The 22,527-nt window shown below is 43.2% G+C and overlaps 1 protein-coding gene and 1 non-coding gene across 11 annotated transcripts in view; one reads left to right on the forward strand and one right to left on the reverse strand.

The window, feature by feature from the left end:
• The window catches only part of ERC2 (ELKS/RAB6-interacting/CAST family member 2), a 982,890-nt gene that overhangs the window by 659,238 nt on the left and 301,125 nt on the right, over positions 1-22,527 (reverse strand). The window lies entirely within an intron of this gene.
• LOC142875390 (U7 small nuclear RNA) lies at positions 18,768-18,829 on the forward strand. Its single transcript, XR_012922756.1, has one exon. It is a non-coding gene; the product is annotated as a U7 small nuclear RNA (small nuclear RNA).

A 22,527-nucleotide genomic window follows, 5' to 3' on the forward strand; every position in this document is an offset into this window, starting at 1 on the left:
AAATTAAAAAAAGAAAGAGGCAGGAAAGAGGATCAATATAATTTCTAGCTTTTTTCTAAGTAAGGGCATTTAAAATTAACTCTACCCCACCACTACCATCTACCATCACTGCCATTCCACAAAGATAGGACATATTAATGTAAAAATTGCTAGAAGAATCAAATCCCACAATTAAAGATAGTCCTATCCAGGATAAGATAAGCTGGCAATCTTTTGTCCACATCCAACTATGCTGTGCTTATCTGCCAGAGGCCCAAGAAATCTTGGACATTAACCATGGCGCACATGCCCTGTGACCGGCACAGGGAAACCACTGCTGCAGCTCTGAACAGAGGGTCTGAGAGCATATTTTATTCTCAAAGTCATCACTGATACAAATTAGCAATCTTGTGTGAAACTACTTCTCAGGCTCCAATTTGAGAACTGTACTTCCTAATTATTCAAAATGCTTTCACAACAGTTAGGACATTTCCCCCACCATATCCCTGGAAGGGATGGAGACAAGTTTTACGGAAACTATTTTATGAACAGAGAAACAGAAAGAGGTCCTGTGTCCTTTCAGAGGCCCTGGACTGCAATGATCTGGCAGCACTGACGTCTTTAGACTCCTGTAGAGGGCAGAGGCCTCTGAAGGGACGACCCCGCAGACAGCTGTCCTCTGCTGGGCGTCTGCAGGGTCCCAAGCACTACGTGCCTCCAAGCCTCAGCGCTGACAAGTGAAGAGCGAGCCCAGTGGGCTGCCGGCCGGAACAGCCGGTGACCACCACGGCCAGCTGCACACGACTGAAGCGGCGTCGCGGAAGGCAGACCTGGAAGAGGCACAATAGTGCCTTCGCCGGAGTGTTCTCCACCACACAGATCCTAGCTGACAGTAAAATGTAATAAAAATTAGGAAAGTATGAATTTTAATGTAATTTATTTACATGTGCATTTGTATATTTAATTTGTAACAGTTGTTAGAAGTTTCCGATATTCAACTTTCATGATTCAGTACAGTCCAGTTCCAGCACACCACTGGGTGGATCCCATTAGGACTTCAACCTCCATTAAAAATCTTCTTCTCTACATTACTTCCAAGACTGATGGGGTTCACTGGGCCAATAAAATCTCATAGATGGGAAAACAGAAAGGCACTTGTCAGAGTAGCTCTGTAGTAAGTGGCAGAAGAAATGCATTTCGCAGCTCACCAGTTTTGATACCCCAGGTGGCGTCAAAATCAACTGTTTTAAAAAGCCAAGAATTAAATTCATGATAATTTTACACCATAGTCAATCCCAGTTCTAGAATAAAAATCATGAGATAATTTGAGGAGATGGGTTAATCGTGTATAAAACAAGTAAAAATAATCAAGAAACAACTAAGCAACACAGTGAGAATAAACACCATGGAGTAAAGGCATGTGCTATTGTAACATTTGCCAAACAGGAAAACATTGTTAAGGGTAAGCAATAAAAAGGCTAAACTTGTAGCAGCAGTTTTGCAAAAATGGAAACAGAGTTTGCTTTGCTATAATTAATTATACAAACTCTATTATGATACAGGCCAGTTCAAAAATCCAGGGTAAGGGACCCTTACCCTCTGTGTCACGCCTTTAAAAATAAAATAAAATCTCCAATTACCTGAGAATTGTAATTTTCTTATCTTAACTATATCATTTTTAAATCCTGAATTTATAGTTCCTGGGGATCACCTTAATTCCTAAATTGTCAGAGAAATGAAGATTGTAATCTGTTTCCAGATTATATGGATTGTCTGAAAGTCCCATCTCAGGCTCTTCACCCATCTCTGAGATTTGGAATTCTTAAAACACTCGCTCTGATTGTGGCAGCGAGGACCAGCTGCCCAAGAAAGATTTGCCCTCTTCCTCCATAGCACAGCGTTGCTGCTAGGAAGCCCACGATCACTGCTCTTGTGTCTAGAAGGAGAGCCAGGGGATGTGTTTCTGGTCAGCAGAATGTGGTTAGAAATGAAGAACTCAACTTCCACGGAAACTTCCCAACTAGTCTTCAACTCTCCCTCTTTTCCTATCTACCAGCTAGAAGGGAAGGACTCCAAGACTCAAGAACATGGTAAAGCCTCAAGATAAAAGAAACCTGCATACCTGAAACACCATGTGAAATGGCTGTTGAGAACCTACATTGAACGGTGGTGTGAATGAAAAATAAACTTCTATTAAGAGAAGCCTGTGAGCTTTCAGGCTTTACATATAGTGATCACAGCTCTCTCTGCTTTAACTATTGCAATGACTGCAAGGAAAAATACCTTATTAGTCCTGTAATGTGATTGCTTGCCAAAGTTTTCTAAACGGACAATAAGATGAGGTGGTTGCAGGGTGCTCCGACTATAACCATCTGAGAGATGCACCCATTATGTACTAGTCTTAACTAATGAATTTTCCCAGGAGCATTTAGTGTTCTCTCATATAGATAGGTATGAGTGAGTATAAGACTTAACTTATTCTGATAGTTCTTAAATGACCGCATTATTAATAAATCATCAAGTGCAATGCTTCTTAAACTTTTCTGAGTCACAGATCTCTGTAAAAATCAAATGGAAGGTGTGGATTCTCTCCAGAAATGGACGCAAAAGCATACACAAACAAAATGGTCTATACCAGTTCAAGCTGGTTCACAGGGCTTGGTTCAGTACCCCAGAAGTTTATCTCTGAACCAGACTTTGGGTTAAGAACCACTTACTGAGAGGAAAGAGAAGTGTGCTAAGAGTCAGAAGTCAGGAGCCTGCAGTCCAGCCTGAGACCTTGGGCCCACCACTTCCCCTCTCTGATCTGCCGATTCAGGAATTTTATAAGTGAGTTTCTAATGCCCTTCCAGCTATGAGAATATCCAGACTTTTAATAGGTAGCTGACTCTGACATGCGGATCTCTGCCTGGTATTTTTAGTTATATTCATCTCACTTTTAAAAGCAAAATAAAATATAAGGGAAGAAAATTGGTAGCACCACAAAATTTAGTATCTCACTGTGACATGGATCTCCAAGTTATCTATTTTTCCATAATTTCATTACTAGGTTGGCCTTAGCTGGTCTAAAACTGCCAACTCTTTTAGGTGATCGACATGAAAATATACCAAGAACCTAGAATTTTGAGCAAGAAATCTCAAATGGCTCATCAGAATGATACTTCTTGGCCGTTAATGAGAGTCTAGAGTCTAGTGAGTTAATCTGGATGGACACTAGCTTCCAAGATGAATTTGGCATAATAATAGTCACACGTACCATACACTTTCTTCAGTAGAAGAAAAAACAGAAACAAAAAAAAACCCCCAAAACCCCTCGATATTTAACTTTCTTTCCAAGGGTAATTACTGTTTTTTATCTGGTCTTTTCCCATTGCTGTTCTGGAAATCTACTGCTGTGTAACAAACCACCCCAAACTTAGTGTTGTCAAAGCACCACCTTTTAATTATACTCATGAATTCTAGGCCAGGAATTCACAATGAGCAGAGTAGGGATGGCTGGTCTCTGCAGTACAACGTCTAGAGACTAGAACAGGTGGAGCTGGTGGACCCACTCCCAAGATGGAGTCTTCACCCATCTGTCTGGTGGGAAATGACTTGAAGACTGGGCTTAGCTGGAACTATCAATCTGAACACCTACATACAGCCTCTCCATGTGGCCTGGGCTTCCTCTCTGCATGGCAGCCTCAAAGACTCCAAGAATAAGAGTTCCAGAAAATAAGCAAGAGAATATATGGCCTTTCATTACCTAACCTTGAAAGTCCCATAGCATCACTTCTGCCTCACTTTCTTTGTTGAAGCAGTCACACAAGCCTGCTCAGCTTCCAGGGAGGAGTGCCAAAAACTTCAAAGCCATGTTTTAAAACTGCCACCCCAATAGAGCAAAAACAACTGGTGAAATCAATAGGAAAGTAATACTGTAATCTCAAACTTCAGCTCACGTATGTCTTAAGATACAGCAGATTCATATATTCAAATAATAATTCGATTCAAGAGATAGAAGAAATACAGCAGCGAACCAAAACAGACCAATATCCCAGCCCTTATAGGTTTTTTATTCCAGATTCCAATGGAAAGAAAGGCAAAATAATCACAAAAGGTGACTAAGCCGGTTTGTTATAAATAATATAAAGGAAAATAAGTCAGGAAGGTAGAGCGGGACCTACTAGGGAGGAGCTAATCAACTGCAATTTTAAACAGGGTAGTCAGGGAAAGCTTTACGGAAAGGAAACATTTGAGCAAAGGTCTAAAGGGAACGAGAGAACAAGCTGTGCAGATATCCCAGGCAGAGAGAACAGCAAATGCTGAGTGTGCAGCTGGAGCTGCCTGGGGGTGGGGAAAGTGGTGGGTGAAAGAAGGGCAGCTGTTGGGTGGTGGGGCTGGGTTCTCCATCGGGAGTGCATTGTGGGCACCCAGACTTTATTCTGGGAAAAATGAAGAGACACTGGAAGGTCTGAGCAAAGGCAGACCAAGGTAGAGCACGTGCTTACACTGTGCAGCTTCAGCACGGTGGTGCTGGCTAGGGCAGAAGCACAGGGATCAGTCAAGGTGACTGGAGTAGCCCCAGCAGGGGATGGCAGACGTGGACAGGGGAGCAAAGCGGAGGCAATGAGGGATTGAGCTGGATATGTTCTGAGCAGGAGGCTGCCTTGACTTCCGACAGATTCCTGGGGACTAGGGAAAGAGAAGTAAAGGACAGCTCTGAGGCTTCTAGCCTGAACAACAAGAATGGAGGTGGATTACCAGGTTAGGGAGCATTGGCCAGGAGACTTGGAAGTTATGAGAACCAAGACTTGGTTTTGCACATGTTAAGTTTATGAAGCTATGAGACATTCAAATAGAGATGCTGAGTAGCTAATTCAATAAGTGAGTCTGGATTTAAAAGAAGCATTGCTAAATTTACAAACTTGGGATCAGAGAATAGATAGCACTAAAAGCCCTGAATCTAGATCAGATCACCTAGGAGCTGAGTACCAGGAAGAGAAGAGAGGTTGGAGGACTGAGCTCAGAGGTGTTCCCGCAGTAAAGGGTCTGGGAAGTGAGAGCAAGCAGCAAAGGAGACTGAGAAGGGACGGCCACTGAGTGGAAAGAGAATGTGGACGGCGGCACCTTGGACACCAAGTGAAGGCGGTATGTCTGATAACCCCCTTATCAATGGCTGCTGAGAGATCAATAGGCTGAGGTCAGAGAATTGACCACTAGATTTAGCTGTATCAGATCATTAGTAATCACAACTACTATAGTTTTGGTGGATAGTATGAGTGACAGTCTGAATGGAATGTGCTGTGGGAGAATGGGAAGGAAGAATAGCCTACAATAACTGTATTTGCACAGTATGCTATTAATATTTAACTGACCATATCTTTTATCAAAACTGCTTTAGATTTGTATACCCATGTTCATAGCAGCAATATCCCAACAGCCAAAAGGTAGGAGCCAGCCAAATGTCCATCAATGGATGAATGGAAGAAAAAAATGCTCTATATCCATACAATGAAGTAATATTTGGCCTTGAAAAGGAAGGATATTTTAACATCTGCCACAACATGGATAAACCTTGAGGACATTAGGTTACGTGAAATAAGGCAGTATTTATAAATACTGTATGAGCTCACTTATACCAGGTATCTAGAGTAGCCACACTCACAGAAAGTGAAACGGTGGTTGCCAGGGACTGGTGGTAGGAGAGGTGGGGAATTGTTTAAAGGGTATAGAGTTTCACTTTTGCAAGAAGCAAAAGTTCTAGAGACTGGCTGCAGGGCAATGTGAATATACTTAACACTACTGAACTATAAGCTTTAAAATGGTTAAGATGGTAAATTTTATGTGTATTTTATCACAACTAAAAAAATTTTATAACCATAAAACTGTTGAAGTCATACAATCTTCCCCATCTCTATCCTTCCAGAGAGCAGTCATCATGTTAAAGTCGGTGACTATCTTTCTCATACAGGTTTTTGTGCTTTTATTACATACTCTTTTTTTCCCCATTATAGTGTTTCAATAAATTTCCTAGTAGAGGGGGAAAAAACTAACTCTGTGTTAGATATCTTACATGCACAATAATTCCCTTGTTTCTAAATAAAACATGCTGTTCCTTCTGTTGGGAACAATCTTCCACTCTTTGATTTGCTTTTGTCTACAGGGGCTGTCAAACTATAGCCCACAAGCCAAATCCAGCCCACCACTTGTATTGGTAAATAAAGTTTAATTGGAACACTGCTGTGCCCATTGATTTATATATTGTCTATGGCTGCTTTCATACTGCAATGGCAGATTTGAGTAGCTGTCACACACATAGAGATACTTACTATCTGGCCATTTATAGAGAAGTGATAGTTTAAAGTATGTCCATAAATCCTTTGACATTCCCTTGATAAGGCGAAATCTAAATACCTTGCCCTTCAGCGTGGACTAGACTTACTCACTTCTAACAAATATTATAGAATATGGTGCAAATGACACCAGTGAATTCTGAGACTTGGACATAAAAGACATTACCACAGCTTGATTCTTGCTCACATTCTTCGATCACTTGCTTTGGGGGAAGCTGGCTGCCATATCATGAGGATATCAAGCTGTCCTATGGAAAGGCCCATGTGACATGAAACTGAGGCTCCTGAGGACAGCCATGTGAATGAACTGTCATGAAAGTGGATCAATCACTCAGTCCCAGTGAAGCCTTCAGATAACTGCAGCCTTGTCCACAGCCAGAGGGCAGCCTCATGAGCACCTCTGGACCAGAACCACCCAGCTAAACAACTCTCAAATTCCTGACTCACAGAAGGTGTGACTTAATAAATGTTTATTGTTTAAGTCTGGGGTAATCTGTTATGGAGCCATAGATTAAAAATATGTCACAGGAAGGTCTTTAGTTGACCCTCCAGACTAGTCTACATGCTATACTCTCACGTACTTGCATAGCATTGTGTACCTTTCCTTCAGATCATTGAATATGGCTGCAATTTTATACTATTATAATTTTTTATTTCAGCATACTATGGGGGTACAAATGTTCAGGTTACATATACCATCTTTGCCCCATCTGAGTCAGAGCTTCAAGTATGTCTATCCCCTAGATGGTGCACACCACAACCATTAGGTGTGAATATATCCATCCCCTTCTCCCCCCTCCCACCTGCCCAACACCTGATGAATGTTACTGCTAACGGTGCACATAAGTGTTCATCAGCTAACACCAATTTGCTGGTGAGTACACATGGTGCTTGTTTTTCCATTGTTGTAATACTTCACTATGTAGAATGGGCTCCAGCTCTATGCAGTATAATACAAGAAGTGCTAGATCGCCATTTTTTCTTATAGCTGAATAGTACTCCGTGGTATACATATACCACATTTTATTAATCCACTCATGTATTGATGGGCTCTTGGGTTGTTTTCACATATTTGCAATTGTGAATTGTGCTGCTATAAACATTCGAGTGCAGATGTCATTTTTATAGAATGTCTTTTTTTCCTTTGAGTAGACACTCCGTAATGGGATTACTGGATCAAATGGTAGGTCTGCTTTTAGCTCTTTGAGGTATCTCCACATTGATTTTCACAGAGGTTCTATTAGGTTACAGTCCCACCAGCAGTGTATGAGTGTTTCTATCTTTCCACATCCACGCCAACCTTTATGGTTTGGGAACTTTTTGGTAAAAGCCATTCTTACTGGAGTTAAGTGATATCTCATTGTGGTTTTGACTTGCATTTCGCTGATGATTAGAGATGTTGAGCATTTTTCCATATGTTTGTTGGCCATTAGTCTATCTTCTTTTGAAAAGTTTCCATTCATGTCCTTTGCCCACTTTGTAATGGGGTTGTTTGATTTTTTTTCTTATTGAATTTCCTGAGTTCTGTATAGGTTTTAGTTATCAGCCCTTTATCGGATGTGTAGCATGCGAATATTTTCTCCCATTCTGTAGGTTGCCTGTTTGCTCTCCTGATAGTTTCCTTGGATGTGCAGAGCTTTTTAATTTGATCAGGTCCCAATTATTTCTTTTTGTTGTTGCTGTAATTGCCTTGGGGGTCTTCTTCATAAATTCTTTACCTAGCCAATTTCTAGAAGAGTTTCTCCAACATTTTGTTCTAGAATTCTTATAGTCTCATGCCATAGGTTTAAGTCTATTTCCCACTGTGAGTTGATTTTTGTGAGAGGTGAGAGATGTGGATCCTGTTTCAGTCTTCTACATGTGGCTGTCCAAATTTCCCAGCACCATTTATTGAATAAGGATTCTTTTCCCCAATGTATATTTTTTGTCTGCTTTGTCAAAGATTAGATGGCTATATGAGGATGGTTTTATATCTGGGTTCTCGGTTCTATTCCATTGGTCTATGTCTCTGTTCTTGTGCCAGTACTATGCTATTTTAGTTACTATAGCCTTGTAGTATACCTTGAAGTCTGATAAATTGATGCATCCCAATTTGTTCTTTTGTCTTAAGATTGCTTTTGCTACAGGAGTCTTCTCTGGTTCCATGTGAAGTGTAGTATTATTTTTTTCTAGATCTACAAAAAATGATGTTGATATTTTAATAGGGATTACATTGAATCTGTAGATCACTTTGGGTAATATAGACATTTTAACAATGTTGATTCTGCTGACACATAAGCATGGTATGGTTTTTCCACCTATTTACGTCCTGTGTTATTTCCTTCCTCGGTGTTTTGTAGTTCTCCCTGTAAAATTTATTACCTTCTTAGTTAAATATATTCCTAGGTATTTTATTTTCTTTGTTGTTATTGTGATGGGTATCGATTCTTTGATTTGGTTCTCAGGTTGACTGTTGTTGGTGTATAGAAATGCTGATTTCTGTACAGTGATTTTTGTAACCTGAGACTTTGCTGAATTTATCACTTCCAGTAGTCTCTTGGCAGAATCTTCAGGGTTTTCTAGATATAAGATTATATTGTCAGCAAAGAGAGACAGTTTGACCTCTTCTGCCCGCACTGGGATGCCCTTGATTTCCTTCTCTTGTCTGATTTCTCTGGTTAAGACTTCCACCACTATGTTGAATAGAAGCAGTAATAAAGGACAACCTTGCCTGATTCCAATTCCAAATGGGAAGACTTTCAATTTTTCCCCATTCAGTATAATGTTGGCTGTGGGTTTGTGTATATGGCTTGTATCATTTTTAGGTAAGTCTCATCTATGCCTATTTTGTTAAGCGCTCTTATCATAAAAGGGTGTTGAATTTTGTCAAATGTTTTTTCTGCATCCTTTGAGAGGATCATATGGTCTTTGGTTTTGCTTCTATTTATGTGGTGAATTACATTTACAGATTTGCATATGTTGAACCATCCCTGCATCTATGGGATGAACCCCACTTGGTCGTGATGGATTATTTCTCTAATAAGCACCTGAATTTGCTTTGCTAGGATTTTGTTGAGAATTTTTGCATCTATTTTGACAAGGGATATTGATCTGTAGTTTTGTTGTTGTTGTTGTGTCCTTTCCTAGTTTGGGTATCAGGGTGATGTTGGCTTCATAAGATGTGTTGGGGAGGATTCCTCCCTTCTCGATGTTGTGGAATAAGTTCTGCAAGAGAAGCACCAGTTCTTTGTAGGTCTCATAAAATTTGGGTGTGAAAGCATCTGGTCTAGGACTTTTCTTTTTAGGAATGTTTTTTATTGCTGCTTCAATTTCAGCACTTGATATTGGTCTGTTCAGGAATTCTATTTCTTCCTGACTGAGCCTAGTGAGGCTGTGTGTTTCTAAGAATTTGTCCATTTCTTCCACGTTTTAAAGTTTATGTACATAGAGGTTTTTATAGTACTCAGAGATATATTTTGTATTTCCATGGTATCAGTTGTAATTTCTTCGTTTTCATTCCTGATTGAGCTTATTAGAGTCCTTTCTTTTCTGTTTCTCATTAATCTAGCAAGAAGCATGTCAACTTTGTTCATTTTTTCAAAGAACCAACTTTTTGTTTTATTAATCTTCTGTACGGCTTTTTTCTTATCATTGCATTTAGTTCTGCTCTGATCTTTGTTATTTCTTTTTTTCTGCTGAGTTGGGTTGGTTTGCTCATCCTTTTCCAGTTCTTTGAGAGGATTCATTAGATTGTTGATTTGTGATCTTTCTGTCTTTTGGATGTAGGCATTTATTGTTACAAATTTTCCTCTCAGGAGTGCCTTGGCCGTGTCTCACAGATTGTGATAACATATGTCTCCTTTATCATTTAGTTCAAAGAATCTTTTGATTTCCATCTTAATTTCCTCCTTAACTCAACAATTGTTCAGCAGAAGGTTGTTTAGTTTCCACAACTTTGTGTAGAGATGAGAGTTTCTATTGGAGTTGACTTCTAATTTTATTCCACTATGATCTGAGAAGATGCATGGTATGATTTCTATGTTTTTAAAATTTTTGATAAATGCTTTGTGGACTAGGTTATGGTCAATCTTAGAGAATGTCCCATGAGCTGATGAGGAAAACATACATTCAGTGGTTTTTTTGGTAGAATGTTCTGTAAATGTCAGTCAGGCCCATTTATTCTAGAGTTCTCTTTAAGTCCATTGGTTCTTCGTTTATTTTTTGTTTGGAAGATCTGCTCTGCTCTGTCAGAGAGATGTTGAAGTCCCCACCTATTATGATTGGTGCTGTTGTTTATCATTTTGTTTAGATCAAGTAGGATTTGCTTTATGAATCTGGGTGTACCTGAGTTAGGTGCATAAATAGTTAGCATTGTTATGTCTTCTTGTACAATGAATTGTACAATTGTGACATTGAATTGTATAATGGTGACATTATACAGTGACCATCTTTGTCTTTCCTTACTTTTGTTGATTTGGAGACTAAGTTACCTGAAATCAGAACTGCTATACCAGCTTTCTTTTGGCTTTCATTTGCATGGAATATTGTTTCAATGAAATATTGTTTCCATCCCTTCACCTTGAGTCTGAATGCATCCTTATGGGTTAGATGTGTTTCCTGAAGGCGGCAGATACTTGGTTTGTGTATGTTAATCCACTTGGCCAGCCTATGGCTCTGTAGTGGGCAGTTCAACCTATTCACATTTATTGAAAGAACTGATAAGTGGGGCAGATTCCTGCTCACCCTGTTGAGTTGAACTTTGTTGCTTTGTTTTCTCTCTTGAGCCATTGTGACATACGGCCTTTCATCTTTAGCTTTTGGATGATTTAAATACAGAAAACAAATCAGGTTCATCTCCCATAATGAAAGCTTCCAGATCCAAAGTCATTCTTACTACAGAGATGTATTCTATCCACTCATTCTCATATGGCATTGTGCTGGGTGCTCTCAGTAATACCTGGGTCACTTACCTTAGTCCACTTCTGTGTTTCAGGTTGAATTCCTGAGAGACACGGCCTTAGACAGGTACTTTTATGGAAATGATTTATTAAGCAAGGGCTCTTGGGGTGGGGGAGAAAAGCCATATAGAGAAGAGAGGGAAGTAAGCAAGGATGTTGTACAGGAAATCTACCCTGTGCCTGTGAAGTACTCTAGAGAGTAAATGGTGCAGCAGAGGCCAGGGGCTGGGTTTCCATGCCCCTGCTCTGGTCAGCCACTGCCAGTGAGCTCCCAGGGCACTTCTGGGCAGAAAGAAGTTCGGCAATTCTAGTCACTGAAGGCAATGCTCTGGAAAAGATCATAAGTGTGAGTCATTGGCAACAGCACTCACAGTCACTGGAAGATGGGCACGTCTGCCCATGAAAAGAGGGACGAGGGCATCTGAATCTACTAAAATCAGCATCTGCTACAGTCTACGATTCAGAGGTTGTGCCCAGAACTCCAGATTTGGTCTGAACCAGCAGGGAGTGAGTAGGGTAGGATTCTATTTGTCTTATTAGGTAAGTAGCTTTAAAACATTTATTTTAGCAATATAAGCCTTCAGGTTTGCCTTTGCCCCCCTCCAAAAAAAATCATGAGACACATACATTACCCATAAATTAATTAAACATTCTACTATGTGTCAGACACTAAGACAGGTAGGTCCTGGAGACAGGAGGGATTAGGACAGAATGGCCCCTGCCAGCAGGACACTTGCTGTCCGCTAGAGAAGACAGTTGGAAATATGTAAGGAAACAAGTTATTATAAAACTGCAAATGCACACAGGTAATAAATGCTGTATAAACAAGACCGATAAGAGGATGCTGAGATGCAGAATAATGGAGTCGAAACTGTAAGATCCTTACGTGTTCTATTTCCTGAACATGTGAAAATGCCAACTTGCTAGCCCTGAAGTGTAGGACAAATTAAGGTACTTTATGTTGCCCTGTAACTACCCAACCCCCTCTAACTTTAAGCTGGTAGTCAGGGAAGTGCCCCACAGAGGGGGTGACGTTCCAACCAAGACCTGAAGGCTGAGCAGGCGCCAGCATGCAAACTCTTGCGGGGAGCATAGTCCAGGCAGAGGGAACAGGATGTAGAGAAAAGTGGATCTACTCCAATTAATAGGGTGACAGGAGGAGGAAAGGGCCTGGAGCACGCCTGTTCAGTCCATTGCAAGGATCCCTGAGGTACCTCCATGGCCCTCCAGGGCTCCTCTGAGCAAAACTAGAGAACTATCCTTCTGGGCATCATATGCTGAGTCATCGATTCTAAAACTAGATTGGAGACAGGCACCAGCTCTCTGACCAGTTGCCCTCGGGGGCCACCCAACCATCTTTCCGTGTTCCTGGATCTGATTTTCCCTCATGTCCCTTTTTCCCTTAAGTACTTGGAGAAGGCATGGGAGAGGGAGGGCCTGGCTGCTTCACAGCTCCAGCCAGAGAGCCCATTTTAGGGACGCCAGCAGGGGACGGCATATGAATCAACAGCGTGTTCCCCACACACCCCCATGGGCCAGATGGCTGCAGATCACGGGAGCAGAGGGTGGCTCCTACACAGACGGCTTCCCTGGCTGGAGACACCTGCCACATTCCAGGCCATGAGGGAGCACAGTGGCAGTGGTGGTGACATTTTACAGAAAAGGGCATGGTCTTTCTTTTCCTGCAGATTTTCTTTTCAAACACTCATCTGTAATACAACCTTACAGTATAAAATACTGAGGGCTCACAGAATTGGAAAGCACCATGGGAAGTAGATGGTCCAGCTTCTTGTTCACAGCATAAATCCCTTTACATCCCTGATGTCAATCCCTGGGCCGAAGCTTAAAAGTTTCAGATTGGGGCAGTCCTGTATCCTTGAAGCAGCTCAACAGCTGGAAAGTTCTCTCCTTACCTATCTGCTCCCTCTGACTCTCTTCCCTTTGGTCTGGTTCTTCATCACACAGAAATTATAAGACCCACGCTGGCCATTCACTGAGGCCTTGCCATATCCCAAGCACTGTGCTAAGAGCGTGACATGAAACGCCTCATCTAATCCACACCTCAAATTTGGGAGGCGAGCACTAATGTCACACCCACTTTCCAGGAGCAAAGCTGAACCTCAGAGAGGGTAATGGAGCAGCCCAAGACCAAACCACTGGAAAGCAAAGCTGGGGTTTGGGCCCGCATCTGCCACGTTCCAAAGCTCAGCCAAGCCCTTGATGTCTACACAGTGCAGCCTGCAGCCTCCACAGAACAAATCTACATCTTTTTTCAAAGATTGTTCTCCAAGTATAGGAACCAGCCCATCTCTCTGTTCTCAGAACTTTCCTTCTTTATATGAAATACCTCCAGGTCATTCAGCCATTCGTGATACAACGCAAGGACTCAAATAAGAAACATCTTGGTGACACTTCTCTCGAAAGCCCCAGCTTCTAATCTTCCTAAAACATGGTGCCAACAACTGGCACACACAGCCTGGCAACAGCAGAGTCCATTGAGTCCATCCTTCCACATCTACTCAAGCAGTCGAAAACTGGATCAGCCATATCAGCAGCTGTGAACTGATTCGGTTGTGCAACAAACCAAAATGCTCCTGAATGAGAAACGCTCTTCTGTAAATGTGCAGGACAAGGTAAGTGATGCTCTACTAAGGGTCTCCCACGAGCAAGGCTGTGGCAAGGCTTTACATGAGGACGGACCCTGGCATCGCTGTGGAGCTTTCCGACATTTGGCTTCCTGGCACCCCAGATGGAGCCTCTCAAACCATCACCCACGCACTGGTTTGGAGCTTTAGGGTGCCAAATGGTGAACAAAACATGTTGGTGCTGCCTGCAAGCCAACCCTACACCTGCTCAAAGACCTTGTCATCTAGTGTTTGCAGCAGGCTCTGAGGAACTCTGGAATATTTTATTGCACTTTATTATTTTACGAAAATCGGGGGAAAACTGAAGCAAAACTGACATAAGTGACAACAAGCCTGAGCGAAAGGACTGAGACAGGGGAACTACTGGTGAACTCTGCAATTCAAAATGGCTCGTCGTTAGCTTGAATCTGACACTTCAGCCAGGCCTCAAGTCTGAGGCTAAGCAAACAAAATCGTTAATGCTGCCAGAAAAAGAGCCCTAAAGACTGTGTCTAAAAAATGAATGTAATTTGGGATTTTAGAAATTTTTCACATTTCTAGGAACAATGTTCCTTTCCTTTGGAAAATATGTAAGCACAATTACCGACTTTTTTGTTCCTTCTGGCTCTGCCACAACCAGCTGTGAAACCTCGGGCAGGTGCTAGCTCTTTCTCTGGCTCTCAGCCTCATCTGTAAATGAGCATCATAGCTATACCCGCCCCACCAGGGTGTGAGGATGAAATGGCTGGCAGGTGCAAGGCCAGCTGGCAATGGTGCCTAAAAGACTATCAGGAACATAATTCATAAAAGTTAGCTATTTAAAGTTCATTAACTAGCATGACCCAGGTGAAAAGTCAACATCCTCATGACAGTGTGGAGTTCAGAGGGCATCGAGACAAGTCATTGTAGGAAGGACAAGGAGCTGGAAACGCAGCATGCACTCTGAGAAGGGGCCAAGGACACTTGCAAGGAGCTGCCCGGATGGCAGGGGCTCCCTGCTGCAAAGCGTGGAGTGAGAGGCAGCCTTGCAGCGGGGCAGGGGTGGGCGCCGGAGCTGGGCGCACTGCGGGGCTGGCCTAGGGCAGCTCCCCGAGTCCCGTCGATCCCCAGCACGCAGCACACCTCCAGCACATGGCTGAAATGGCAGCACCTAACTCCCGCCTCCACGCATGCTGTCCGTGCCCGGGCTAGGTTGTGTCCTCCTGGTGCTCTCTCACAGCCTTCACCCACAACGCCAGAAGGTCCTGTGATTATCCTCATTTTACAGATGAGGGAAGAAACGTCCAGTGAGGTGAAGTGACTTGTCTAAGTACTCAGTGAGGGACACATGGATAAATGGATGGATGGACAGGTGGGCAGACAGATGAAATGGGGTGGCAATGTTGTCTCAAACCCAAGGCAGAAACCATGTCCTAGAATGACACTGCACATTGCCCTCCCTCCAATCCCACCTCCCCCCGTGCCTGCCCCGTATTCTCCCACCGCAGTCGCACTCCCACCCATCCATGCTCCTACCACCCAGACTCCAGGTCCCCTCTTCCCCAGGACGTCCCTTCTATTACCTTCCCTTCCTGGAGCTCAGGTTGGGACCCACATTCTGGCAAGTGTTACAGCACTTGACTGGGAAAGTCTGCCCGGCACACAGAGAGTCAGAGAACAGTCTTTATTCCGCCAGCAGGCTCAGCACGCCACCAACATCTGACTGCCCCCCTTCGTTGTTCTCGTTTTTATACCCTTGGTAGGATTCAAAAGGCGTCCAATCAGTAACGAGCTTTAACATCCAATCAGCAACAAGCTACAACATGCGATCGGCAGAGGGATTCAAAAAGTATCCAATCAGGACCACGCGAGCAGCGGCAAGGGAGGCGAGGGCCTCACCTGCACACCCACTCTAGGAGGGGGAGCAGCAGGGAGGCACCTGACGGTTTTCTCTGTCACCCAGGCAGCAGAGAGAATCACAAGATGGACTTGATGCTGCATTACCTGAAACAGGTGAATTCCCCTCAATGAGAGGTAAGAGAGTCTTAACTTGGGATAAAGCTGAGCCTAAAGAAGGTGACCTATTGGCCTCAGGAATGGCCCAGTGGAGAGACGGAGAGCTTTGGGGACTGGGATTCTGGCAGGCCTTCACCTAGTCCACAAGAAACGCACCTATTTGACAAGGGTGTGAGTTTTGCATAAGGCTCCGTCTAAGTAGTATCATCAAGGCCAGTAACCCTCCCAATGGAAAGGGTCCCAAAGGGAGAGGAATTCTTTGAGCTGCCCCCACAAATAAAACTTCCTACTCCATTTTGATTCTTCTTTGTGTATAATTTTTTAATTACTTTGCAACACTAGCATATGATGGATTGGCAGCCTATACTAATAATGTTAGGAAAGATAATTCACTAAGGCAAGAACATGTTTACAATAGGTTAAATGAAAAGAGCAGTTTAGAAAACAGTATGTACTCTTTGTTTTAATAAAAAAATTATAGAATATATATATGTTTTTTTTTCCTTTTTCCTCTTCTACTCTGAAGGAATAGAATATATTTTTTAATTGACTAAAAGAATATATATCCTGCCAGGTGTGGTGGCTCGTGCCTTGTAATCCCAGCACTATGGGGGGCCAAAGCAGGAGGAGAGGAATGCTTGAGGCCAGGAGTTTGAGACCAATCTGGACAACACAGCAAGACCCAATCTGTAAAACAATAAAATTAGCTAACTGTGGTGACATTCACCTATAATTCTACCTACTTGGGAGGCTAAGGTAGAAAGATAACTTGAGCTCAGGAGGTTGAGGCTGCAGTGAGCTATGATCAGGACACTACTCTAGCCTGGGCAACAGAGCATGAGCTTGATCTTTATCTCTTAAATTATATATATATAACCAAAAATTAGTTATAGGTAATTATAAGTAATATTCATGTTCCCTTCTTATAAATCTATACTTTCTAAATTGCCCAAAATGAACATGAATTAATTTTGTACGGAGAATTTACAGTGTTGTTTTTTTTTTTTTTTCAACTGCCAACGCATGAGCTAATTTTCATTGTGACAAAAACCCAGTGAGGCAAGTACTATTATTATCCTCCTTTTACAGCTGGGGAAACTAACGCTAAGAGAGGTTAAGTCACTTGCCTAAAATCTCAGAACCTTGTGACTAGTTTGAATCCAGGGGCCAAATCTCACAGCCCAAACCCTGGGGCTCACAGGGACAACATGAACAAAAGCATGACAATAAGATAGCCAACATTTCTATGTCTACATTTCTATGTCTAAAGCATGACAATAAGATAGCCAACATTTCTATGTCTACAGTCCTATTTGGTCCTCATAGTTTTGTTTTGTTTTTTGTTTTGTTTTGTTGTGTGTGTGTGTGTGTGTGTGTGTGTGTGTGTGTGTGTGTGTGTGTGTGTGTGTGAATTAGGCAGGGTTACCACCTTTATCCCCAGACCAATAAACTGAGACTAAGGAGGTTAATTAGGTTGGGAAGATCATCCGATAAGGTGCCCATCAGGTCTGGTCAAATTGTTCATTGCTTTGGTGCCTATATTTTCCACCAAGCCATAAAGTCCCTAAAGACAAAGAACGTGTCTGTTTTGGTCACTGCTCACTGCTATACCCAGTGCCCAACATACAGCAGGCACTCATATAAAGATTGTTTTGAAGGGTGAAAGACTGACATTCAGAAAAAGTGTGTACTGCATTGATATTGCCCACTCCACTCCCAACCCCAAAATATTTGTCCACCCAGAAACTGTGAATGTGACTTTATTTGGGGGAAAAAAGGGTCTCTGTAGACACAACTGAAGCAAGGATCTCAAAATGGGATGATCCTAGACTACCCAGCTGGGCCCAGAAAGGCAGAGGGCGGCTGGAGCCAGAAGAGGAGACGCAGACAGAGCAGGAGGCCGCGTGGCTGCAGAGACAGAGATGCCAGCGAAGCAGCCGCAGCCAGCGCAACAGAGGGGACGCTACCCTGGGGATGGAGGCCAGGACTGAGGGAGTGCAGCCCCAGCCAAGGGACACCAGGGAATGCCCACAGCCACCAGAAGCCGGAAGAGGCAAGGGATGGTTCCACCGAGCCTGCGGAGGGAGCGTCGCCCTGCCAACACTGTGGCTGCACGCTCCTGCCCCCAGAACTGAGAGAGAAGAAACACCTGTAGTCTTAGGCCACCGGGTCTGTGGGACTTCGCACACAGCAGCAGTGGAGCTGGCCACGACTGTGCGATGCCACACTCTGTGGTTTGCAGCTCTTTCGCAGACTTTGACTCCTCTGGCCCTCACAGTAGCCCTGGAGGAATCTGAGCAAGGTTGTTGGCCCAATTTCCGGATCAGCACAATAAACTAGTAGTGGGAGGCGGCTGGCAGAGGGGAAATGTAGGGGCAAGGGGCAGTCGGTTCACATTGGTCTTCAATGCCAGCCTCAGGCTCAGTGGTGGGCCTTGGGAATCCCAAGATCAGAAATAAGCTCAGGGGAGATGAAAGGGCAGCAACGTGGGGGGCTGGGGAAGTTGAGGAAGGCAGGTCATGGGGGCTATTTCAGTAACTGTGGAAATGGAGGCCGCACCAAAGCGAGGCCATGAGCACGGGGAGGAGAGGCTTGAGGAACCAGCCACACGGAGGCTCAGACAAGCACCTCAGCGGCTGTCACCAAGCCTTCCTGCCGGCCAGCCCCCACCAAACACTGACTCACTGCTGCATACTCCAACCCTCACACTGGCTCTTTCCCATGCTAAATGCAAATCTGGGGATGAAGGAAGTTGCCTGAGGTACCTTGCTTGGAGCAGAGGGGCCCTGGCACCTGGCTTAGGCCCCACTTGTCCCACTAAAAACTGTGGCTACAGAGCAATTGTTTGTAAGCAACTGCTGTTGGAGGGGGCATACTGTTATTTTAAAAAATGCTAATTAGGGCGTTACAGCTCTTTTAGAATTTGTCTAATAGGTTTTCTCATCCTCATTGGAAAACCCCCCACCAAAAAAATGTTTTTAAATGCTAATTATGAGAGCCACATAATCATTACCAAAAATGTAGTGAGGTTTCTCCTTTTTTTCACATATAGCCATGCATTGCTTAATAACAAGTATATGTTCTGAGAAATGTGCATTGTTAGGTGATTCCTTCGTGTGAACATCACAGCGTGCACTTACGCGGACTCACATAGTGCAGCCCACCACACACCTACACGGTGAGGCACAGCCGGTGGCTCCTAGGCTACAAACCTGTACAGCATGTTACAGTGCTGAATACTGCAGGCCACCGTAACACAGTGGTATTTGTGCATCTAAACATGGAAATGGTACAGTAAAAATATGTATAAAAGATAAAAAATGGTACACCTGTATAGGGCACTTACACGAATGGAGCTTGCAGGACTGGGAGCTGCTCTGGGTGAGCCAGTGAGCGGTGAGTGAATGTGAAGGCCTCGCACATTACTGTGCAGTGCTGTAGACTTTACAAACATTGTACACTGACACTGCACTAAATTTATAAAACAAATCATGCATTGACATAATGACGGCTAGTGACGGTGTCACTAGACAATAGGAATTTCTTCAGCTCCGTTATAATCTCATGGGACCATTGTCGTACATAGGGTCCATCATTGACCAAAACGTCATTATGTGTCACATGACTGTAATGCTTAAAAAAAATTGAAATTTACCTGTAATGCCACTATCAGAGAAGACTGCCATCAACAGTCTACATAGGCATGCTTCTACATTTTTTCCCCATGAAAGTGTGTAGGCCTCCTTTATCTGAGGGGGATATGTTCTAAGATAGTGGATGCCTGAAACCACAGGCAGTACTGATCCCTACATATGCTATGTTTTTTCCTATACATACATATCAGTGATAAAGTTTAATTTATAAATTAAAATAGAATAATTATAACAATATGCCAGCACCACTACTCTTGCACTGTGGGGCCATTATTAAGTAAAATAAGTGTTACTTTAACACAAGCACTGAGACACCAGACAGTCCATGTGATCACCAAGATGGCTGCTAAGTGCCTCGGAGCAGGCAGGGCAGCAAAGTCATGGCGACCCCGGGCAGAGGGACGAGTCACACGCCCAGAAGGACAACGTGAGATGGCTTGAGATCTCGTCATGCTACTCAGAACAGCAAGCAATTTAAAATTTACAGATTATTTCTGTAACTGCCCATTTAATATTTTCAGATAAAAGTTGGCCACAGAAAGCAAAACAGTGCATCAGGAGGAACTACTCAGTGAGTACGTATGAGGGCGTGTGTTTGTGCGTGTATGGGTATATGTTCTCTTTAACTGAAATAAGACAACACTATACCTGTGGTGAAGAAGACTACTGTGTGCACTAACCATTAGGCCCTAATAACTGGATCCTTTGTAGAGACCTGACCCTCAGAGCAGCCCAGCAGTGGGCAAAGGGGCCCAGGGCCCAGCGGGAGTGGCCATTATTCACAGGCACCAGAGCACTGTGACAACACATGCACACTGATGTTCAGCCAGCTTATTATCGCTCTAAGTCTCCCACAGACAATCGGCACTGCTACTGCCTGTGCGTGGGGAGGGCTGCACCCACAGCACCGCCCCAGGGAAGACAGTGGCTTGGGCGGGGGCGGGGGCGGGGGCGGGGCTGGTTCATCAAGTGCACAGCACAACAGAAGGTGCTGCCATGCCACGCGCTCTTCAGGCAAAGCAAGAAGACCGTCCCCCACTCCCTCCCCACAGAGATGTTAAGAAAACTGATCTTGAGAGGAAAAGTACCAGAGTAGGTAAATCTAAGGTATACTAAAAATGCAGCCCACCTTCCATCAAATCCAGACGACTGCATCGACAGGCAGCTCCCCTCCAAACTCACCACTAACCAAAGAACAGATCACTTCCTTCTTTTTTTTTTTTTAACATATCAAATACCAAAACTTCTTGAGATGAGTTATTGGGAAGATATAAGGAAAACTGAATAAACTGCTCTAAAAACAATCAAGCTGTCCACAAAGACACTACTGGACTTAAGCTCTTAACAACTACAATGGTACGATTTTCCTGTTGGTCATTCCCTTGAAATAATAATTGAACTGGCAAGTCCATTCCTCATAAACACTTTCATCATCTTGGGCTTGACGAGCCCAGCTACTGAGCCACAGATAAATGTTTCTTCAAGACAGTAAATCATGAGCCATATGTTAGAAATTACCCTTACGCCCCTATACATGGGACTATACCCCACTTTGTCCTTTCCAAAACAGTGGAAGGAATTGTTGGCAGCCAGACTCACATCAGACTCCCCCAGAATAACACTGCTAATCCCCGATATGACACTTTGAAGCCTTCAGAGTCATATTTCACAATCGTGTTTTCACAGAGTCTGTGGAGACCATGTTTATAAAAACTTATCTAAAACAATGAAAAAAGATAACTGGGAATGGAGCTCCAGCTACCTCAGGTGTGAGAAAAGCTCTTGGCATTGGCTGGGCACATTCCTGAGATACAGGCATCATCATGAGAATGGCAAAATGTCATGACAGAAAGCCCGGACTCTGCAGCCCCAGTGGCCTGGATTTAAATCCTGACTCCACTAATTTCTAGCTGTGTGACCTTGGGCAACTAACTTAACCTCCCTGTGCCTCAGCATCTCTATCTGTAAAATGGGGATGGTAACACATACTTGCTTCACAGGGTTATAAAAGTTAAATGTGATAATACAAAGGCTTCCATACTTTTTGATCACAATTTTATGTAACGCATCCTAGAATAGGCTTGGTACTATAGTAAACAACTTGTGGTACAAGTTGAGTCAAGGGTTTACATGCAAGGCCTGGAAGCAGAATATTCACTACTGCTCATATTCTATTAGTTAATTAAATATGAAATATCTGATTTTGAATCAAAAGTGTAACTTATCATATCTCAAACAAGTAGTAGTATAATTAATCAAAGTTGTGCCTGAACTGTTGACACAGCTTTGCCCTCTGAACAGTTGCTTCTTCATGCCAGCAGCGAAGAAGCCTAGAGAGCAAGTGGCAATGAAATCGTGAAAGGTGTTTTCCACAGCTTGTTGAGAACTGAGTATTTTTCCTTGCATGAAGTGGTCCAAAGCCTGTAAGAAGTGGGAGTCAGTTGTGCAAGGTCTGGTGAACACAGTGGATGACAGAGACTTCCAAGTCCAGCCTCTGTATTTGAACAGCGTTGTCTGTGAAACATGTGGTCAAGCGTTGTCTTGCAAGAGGACTGGCCTGTCTCTACTGACCAGCCTTGGCTGTTTAATCACAAGCATCCTCGTCATTTTGCCCAACTGGTTGCAGTGGACATCTGCTGTAATCAATTGACCGGGTCTCATGAAGCTGTAGTGGGTTAATAAGCAGCTGGACCACCAAACAAGATACCAGTAACTGTTTTTTATGAATATTCAGTTTTGGACTATGTTTTGGCACTTCGTCTTCACCCAACCATTGTGCTGAACGCTGGCAATTGTCAAAAAGAATCCATTTTTAATCACATGTAACAATATGGTATAGAAATGGTTTGCCTATGTGTCATGACAGCAAAGAAAAGCAAACTTCAAGATGATTTCTCTTCATACTTGTTTAATTCATGCGGAACCCATCTATCCAGCTTCTTTACGTAGCCTATTTGTTTCAAGTGGTCCAATATTGTTGCAATAGTAATGTCAAACCTTGCTGCTG

The sequence above is a fragment of the Microcebus murinus genome, chromosome 1 (assembly GCF_040939455.1).
Source record: "Microcebus murinus isolate Inina chromosome 1, M.murinus_Inina_mat1.0, whole genome shotgun sequence".
Classification (NCBI taxonomy): domain Eukaryota; kingdom Metazoa; phylum Chordata; class Mammalia; order Primates; family Cheirogaleidae; genus Microcebus; species Microcebus murinus.